The sequence below is a fragment of the Pipra filicauda genome, unplaced genomic scaffold (assembly GCF_003945595.2).
Source record: "Pipra filicauda isolate LSUMZ 115617 unplaced genomic scaffold, ASM394559v2 scaffold320_size837821_pilon, whole genome shotgun sequence".
Taxonomy (NCBI): Eukaryota; Metazoa; Chordata; class Aves; order Passeriformes; family Pipridae; genus Pipra; species Pipra filicauda.
In genome coordinates this window covers 519,069-526,936 of record NW_024104444.1, presented here as the reverse complement: position 1 = coordinate 526,936, position 7,868 = coordinate 519,069, and positions in this window count along the sequence as shown.

Here is a 7,868-nt window from a genome sequence, read left to right as displayed (position 1 = left end):
CCTGCATCTTTTTGGCTGTGTCCACCCTAATGGCTGCAGTGGGTCAAGGGCAATGCACTGCCTCTGTGTGCAAAAACTACCCTAATGGAAGCACTCTTACCAAGCAGAATATGGCTCACAATTCATTTTCTGCCTTGCTTTATTTGAAAGTGATGCTAAAACTGAAATTTCCAGCTTAAGGTGATGTGTTTTAGGCTACTCAATCTGCAAGTTAGCAGCTGGAGAAAGCAGACAAAACTTTTTAGGTGGGCTGGGCTGCTGCCAGGCACATCTCTAGGAGCTGCAAAGGCCACATCTGAAAAGCAGAATGGCCTTAAGGGATACTCCTAAGTGTTGATGAAGAACCCAGTTCTTACGAAACCATGCCTAATGTTTTTTTAGTATAAAAGATATCCCTGAACTGGAAGCAGCAAGGACTACTTTGCCAAACTCATGCCTTTCTGAACAAGACATGGAGAAGGAGAGGAAATATTTTGGGACATTTTGAGAGATTCTTTCTAGCATTTTCAGTTCTGTTTTCTGTGCCTCCTGACCCCCAGGCACCAGGCACTTCATTAATTTACTGCAATTTACCAAAGGAAAACAAGGTCTACCCACTTGCACCTTTATAGCTAAAATCTGCTCTCTGTGCTGTCTTGGTTACAAAAACAGGCACAGGCTGAATGAGAGAAGCTGGGAACTTGTTATGTAAAATCTACTGCAAGTGAGCTTTTCTAGTGCCTTTTCTATTATGCCTTGACCCCTTATTTTGGCACAGTAACAAAACCACTGAGACTGGACAGTTATAGGGTTTCACAGGCTTTTTATTTTTTTTTTCCTTTTTGGCCTCATCACAAAACCCAACTGAATCAATGGTGTGCCCAAACTTCTGAAATAGTCTAAGACTTCCAGTATCTTCTACATACAAAAACACAGTGGAGGAAGATTTGTATTCTATTTATTCTTTATTGAACCAGGATAGACTCCTGCCTAAAAATACCTTGTTTAAGATCACAATAGAAAGCTCCCACACATTTTTCCAGTTGCTTGATATTTGACTACATTATGATCCCTGTTGTTTTGCCTTCACTTTGTTTTCTGTACGTGCCTTAAATTCTCCATTTTTCCCAAAAATTACACTTGCCTGTAACTCAGGTGATTATTTTCCCCTCCAAGACTTGACCTTTGTTCCACTTCAGCAACATCACTTGAGTAAAAAAATAACAGTAAAAAATAAATATACAAATAAATAAATGAAACTAGAACAGGGGGAAGGTTTAGGAAGGGAAGGTTTGGGAAGGGAAGGTTTGGGAAGGGGAGGGAAGGTTTGGGAAGGGAAGGTTTGGGAAGGTTTGGGAAAGTTTGGGAAGGGGAGGGGAGGGGAGGGGAGGGAAGGGAAGGTTTGGGAAGGTTAGGGGAGGGGGGAAGGGGAAAGGGAAGTGGACGGGGAAGGGGAAGGGGAAGGGGAAGGGGAAGGGGAAGGGGAAGGGGAAGGGGAAGGGGAAGGGGAAGGGGAAGGGGAAGGGGAAGGGGAAGGGGAAGGGGAAGGGGAAGGGGGAGGGGAAGGGGAAGGGGAAGGGGAAGGGGAAGGGGAAGGGGAAGGGGAAGGGGAAGGGGAAGGGGAAGGGGAAGGGGAAGGGGAAGGGAAGGGAAGGGAAGGGAAGGGAAGGGAAGGGAAGGGAAGGGAAGGGAAGGGAAGGGAAGGGAAGGGCTTTCTTGACCACCGACTTCAAGAACTTCATATGCATTTTATGCCTTGTCATGATTTTGGAAACTTGGAAATATCTACAATTTCTCAGGTACACATCAATTCTTTGAGGCCATGCACTTGGGATCAGCGTGACCTTTTAAGGATGAATTACAAGTTTCTGACATTGGACAGCAAAAATTGCATTGTGAGACTGTGTGGAAAGTGCCTTTCTCTGCCTTTTGTACCAAAAAGGTTCGGTTTAGAAGTCAAAAATAATGTTTGAAGAGACCATTCTGCAAACTCCACCGTGCAACACTGAGGACCAGGCTGGGAGGTTTTACATCCCCTCTCACACCCCAAGAACTGGCCATGCCGCAGTGGGAGCCTCACTGATAACGGTGCCGGTGAGGCGTGTAGCTGAAAAGAATCCCTTTCACTGGCTTGTTGGTTCTGCCGCGCTGCTGGTAAGACAAATGTGCTCATGTCAGTCAAGTATGCAGGGTGAAACTGAAAATCAGATAGATGTTGAGGATGTTACACTTATTCAAAAGGGGACAGATGAAACCATAAACCCCACAGAAATTTCCCTTTCTCTGTGTTTCTACCATTCTTATAAAGGTAGGTCTGTTTTTAACAGGGGTCAGACTGTTCTGGCCTGAAGAGGTTTGGGTTGGAAGGGAACCTTGAAGAACATCTAGTTCCAATCCCCCTGCCTTGGGGGTTATGATCAGCCATATTTGTCTCCTTTATAACCTCCAATTTAATGCAATATCTGTCTTCACAAAAACAGTTTTCTCCACAAAACTCATGAAATCCTATGTAAACAACAACTTATAGCAGGGTTATCTATCCAAAAGATGGATGCAAGAAAAAGGATGAATGAGTTTAAAGATGTCAGGCATTAAGAATGGTCTCACACTGGTTGCTCTGTATTAATAAGTCTGCAAACAAGTTAAAAAAAAAATACTTTTAATCCCCAAAATCTTGTCTTGTTTTTAGCTATTTGCGCAGCTCACAGCTTTTTTCCTTCAGTTGGCTTGAAGCAGCTTGCCAACAACTAAGTGCCTGTAGAAGGCAGTCGTGGAGGTTAGATCAGAAAATAATGCTTAGATATGAACATGACATGTGAAAGTAGCATAAAGCAGGAAAGCCCTGTGGCCCTGTGCTTGATTTCACCCAGTCTTAACAGATTGCATCTGCCACTCACACTCCATAGCTGTGGGGTGCCAATGCCTGCAAATAACTGGACAAGAGCTATGGGCCCCAAAAGACTGTTTTATGTGGCTGCACGTGCTCACTGGAGTTCAGTAGCTGAAGACAAAGCATTGTTAGCTGCTCAGTTCTCATATGCTCACAAACCAACCATACACCCACCCACGCAGTAGCTTTAAGCTGGTATCATTAAAGCTGAAGACAGCAGCGAGAAGTGTTTATTTCTTTGTATTAATCTCTATTATCTTTTTTGATAGTTGAGCCAATACAAGATTCTCCAAAGGAGTTCAGCCTCTGCCATTGAATATCTCCAATTGCCATTTCTGAGTTTGAAACCTTTCTCCTAGTCCAGTAAAAAGGCAGCTCTTGTATCACAAGTTACTAGGCTTGATCTGTTGGGGTTTTTTGCAAGCTGTAAGCATGAAAATCCATGAGAAATAAACTTACTGTTCTACAAAGGATTTGGAAAAAAAGCATGTTATCAGGTTTTCTTTAGAAGCTTATGGACAAAAAAGCTCAGACTTGTAAATATTCATAGTCAGACGATCCTTTTCAGTTAGTTCAATAAAAGATGAACCTCTGCATAGAAAAAGGATCAACCTCTTCACATATGTGGCCTGAGGTTCTAGCTTTTAGAAGGTATTAATGTTGAGAGGGAAGATAACCCCTGTAAAATACATAGAATTAAGACAACAGTTACTACAAAACAGTAATCTACAAAGATAACCTGAATGATCTGAAGCAAAGTTGTCTTTCTCAGAACATGCTGCATGAGCCTATTCATGTCATATGTTTCCATTAGGTATATAAATACTATGAATATAAAGCTATATATGTATTATACATATTATCATTGCATTATATACAAAAGATGGCTTGGACAAAGAACAAATTCCTAGCATTCGGCCACATGTCAGGTATACTATGCCACTGAGGCTCAGCCTTGCCAAAGGAAAAAAAAAAAGAAAATTAAAAACAACACAGAACAGATTTAATTTTTAAAATTACACAGTGGTCAACAGAGGTAGCTATACAGTGTGTTTCAGCATTTCTAGAGGCTTTACTGCTATACTGAGTTTTGTCTGTTTAAAGCATTACCACTGTATGTTAGCCATGGAACAGTAAAATCGATTCAGACCTGGCTGACAGATCTCTGAAGGTACTTAATATACTAATCTTGGAAGCTGTTGGGGAATCTGAAGCCATCACTGTGGGGCCTCATGTGCTTTAGGGTTTTCCTTGGTGGGTAAATCTGGAAGTAAATATAGAATCACTGCCAGTATAGTTTGACCATGAATTAAATCAGTAGGTTGAGAAAAGGATGGCCAAACATAGCAGACTGGATCACGCTCTACTGTGATCCCTGTCAGACAAAATGTCTGCAAAATTGCATGCCTCAGAATGAAACAAGAGTTATCTACAGAATGAGGGTTATATCCCCAGAAGGTCTGAGGAGTTATTGTGGAAAAGCAAGGAAGAAGGTTTCCTCAATGCAATGCTGTGGCAAGAATGGCTAATTCAATTCCCAGGTGTGCTACAGGAAATGCCTTTACTTCAGAATATGCCTTCTGGGAGTCAATATTAAAAATGCATTTTAAAAAGCATGTTGAAAAAGTGGTGAAGGCACAAACAAGAGCTGGAAAAAAAAATTAGTGAATTTTCTTTAGAGGGAAAGACTCTGAGAGCTCGGTCTGCTTAGCTTATCAAAAGGATGATGAAGAGATGAATTGCTCACATTATATAAGTATCCTCATGGGGAGACAGTAGAAGTACAAGAGGCTTTTTAATCTGGGAGAGAACAGCATAATAAGAGGTAGCATATAGCAGATGAATTCATACAAACTCGGTTTAGAGACAAAGGCCATTTTAAGTGATGAAAATTATTAGTCTTGGGAATAAGCTACCAAGGGAATGCGTGGATTTTCCATGCCATGAGTTTTCAAATCTAAGCAAGGGTGTTTTCATAAAATATATTTAACCAAACACAAGTCACTGAACTCATGAAATGTGTCTTGAGGTAAAGCGTAATGGTCTATGACATATGACGTTAAATAGAAAATGTTATGTAACTCTGTAGTCTTGAACTCCACAGTTCTTTGACTGAGCCTCATATCTGTAGGAAAATGAAGCAGTGGTGAGAGAAGAGGCTGAGCATTTCAAGCTGAGGAGCTTGCTTAGAAACAACAACAGCACTGTAAGGGAGAGCAACTCAGACTGGTCAGAAAAGCATGGCTGGATGTTCCAGAGTGTATAACAGTGCTGTATACTGAGCACTACATTTTCTGTGGCTGATTAAATTGGTGAGCATTTAACTGAATTTCAGTGTCTCACCCAGCAAAGATAGATAAATCTTTTTGGTCCCACTGCCTAAGACTATACAGCCCTCAGTACACAGACCACCAGTATGATGGGCTGTTTTTCCCTCCCAGCACATGCAGAGCTTACTGCATCCTGCTCTGTGCTGCGGTATGTTATTGCCCCCCTCCACAAGAGAGCTTGCTTCTCTCCTCCATTTCCAGGCAACCTGGGACTCTTCCCCTAACTCTCTTGTGCCCCCATGAGTGCCCAGCGCTGCTTTCCTGCTCCTCTCCTCCAGTTCATCAAATCCTGGCTGCTCATGCCACTGATGCAGCTTTTTGCAACTGACGTTGTAGCAGTTTGTGGCAGGAGGGGAGAAAAAGGATTTATTTTTTTTTTCCCAACAAAGGGCCTGTCCATGCCATGTTCAAATTAAATTATTTCTAAAGATGAAAAGCCTCCAGGTGGTTCCTGTACCACCTAGTTCTTAATTTTGCTTTTCCAACTCTAATTGCAGCCTATTGAGGTGGGGGAGAGGGCAAAGGAAAAAGCAGTCGATCCAAATTGTCTTGTGAGGGAGGTAATAGAGCAGGGCTAAGGAAGCTCAGCAGTCATTTAAGTGCACAGCTTCTTGTAAATCCTTTCTGAAAAGCCTGAATGAATCCCGCAAATGAATGGCCATTTTGTCCCTTTTAGTTCTCCTTCTCTAGCACAGAACTCAATGTGCAGCTTGTGGACAGACAGATTCCACAATAAATAGAGAAGGAGAGTAAAACTAAACCCACTGGAGCTTAGCCAGCAGCAATGTCAAATCCCTTGACTGATTTCCCAGGGAATTCTTGCTCTAAATGTCAGGAGAACATAGCCCTGCAGCCAAACCTGGACCAGACTGATACCAAGGCGTGACAAAATGAATGACCTAAGTAACAAGATTACACCACAGGAAAATTAAAACTTCAGAAATGTGCAAAGATCACGTTTCAGTAAGCGGTCTTTTATGTAAGATCCTTTTAGTAGACAAAGCTTAACCCAAACTTATAAAACATAAATGAGTGAGGGGAGGGGGGTTTATTAGTGGAAACAGAGTGAAAGTTTCTGCAAGCACTAATGGTTTCTGAAAGGCTTACAGCCTGCTCTCAAATGCTCTTGTTGACAGGAGCCAAGGAAGGTCAAAGGAATTTGGTCTCCTAGGAGTCTGAACCACTTTGAAAACATCAACTAAGTCCTCCATCACTAGGGCACTCCTACAAATCCTCCTGTAGTCTCCCCTTCCAGCAAGCGTCCCTTTCACTGTGGTTACCTGCAGCCACTCGTGCCCATGGGGCTGGCAGGAGCCTAAACAGCTTTGGGATTTCTGATCCTCCATCAGCAGTAGCTGAAACTACCTGGTAGGTTCAAGATCTGTTGAAAAGGGCAGGAACGCCCAGAACAAAGAGAGGGGAAGAGAGAGAGAGAACAGGCATGTAAGCCTCATTGCTTTTGGAAACTAAAAGCCTGAAGTGGTGCTGAGAGGAGTCGAGTGAGCTGAGGAGCTTAACAACAGCAACATAAGGGAGGGGAGTCCAGATTCGCTGGGTACAAAGACACTGAGAAAACACACAGTGCTTCTAAATTATGTTCTTTTTTTTTAGGCTTTAGTCTTTTTTTAATTTGCTTCAGTCTTGTCTGACAAACCCCACTGTCTGACGGAGTTGCCCAGGAATGGATATCCATGAGACATGCCACAGAAGCGAAGGAACTCTTCCCACACTGCTACCCAGTGAGGTGATAGAAGCTAGTGCTGGGAGTTTTTCTGCCTCTCTCTAATATTGTTTTAGCTGGAATTAGCTGTTTGCACATTCCTCTCCAACTCTGGCAGTGTGCCCTCTCCTCCATAACAGACTAAACTGAAATCCCAGATCCAGCACGCTTCAACTATCTGGGAAGTTCTTGTTTAGAATGGGGATGTCTTATGTGTTGGAGCATCTTCTCACCATGGCTTATGTTCCTACGGAGATCTTTAATTCATGATGCCCTAGAAATTACTGTAGAAACTCAGATTTAATGTTCAGTGAAGGAGAAGCAGACACACTGCAAGATTCCTCTGCACATTTCCCCCGCCCCAGGCCCGACATGGATTGAGTTTTAACACCATCTTTAAATTTTTCATAATATTCTTTTGTAAGTTATTTCCTTAACTATGTTGAGCACAGCAGCTGGAGCAATATTTCATTGTTGGACAGAAGTCCAAAATGAGTTAGCCCAGGTTTTTAAAGATGAAAATACATATTAAAAACAAAAAAAAAACCAAAACCAAACCAAAACAAAACCCCAACCAAACCAAGACAAAAACTATGAAAAACCAAACTAACAAAAACGAACCTATGTGGTCCCATCCCCAAACATTGGCTAATTTATCCCTGTACAAACTGGGGCAGCTTTCCTCTGATGTTCAGTGCTATCTCAGGGGATGTCTTCCTTGCCTTCTGTGCTTACAACAGAACATAGTCTGTTTGTTTGATCAGAGCTGGCACTGTGCAGTTCACTCCAGGTTTGTGCCCGAAGCATTGCCTTTCTCTGTTTTATGCGGCCACAACCTTTGTCTAATCCTCCAGAAGATTTATCACAATAAGAATGGTAGCAGTGACAGAAGCTATTAATGTTCTGGCTTCTCTGTTTGGCAGTGATCTGCTCTGAAGATCAAAAAAAG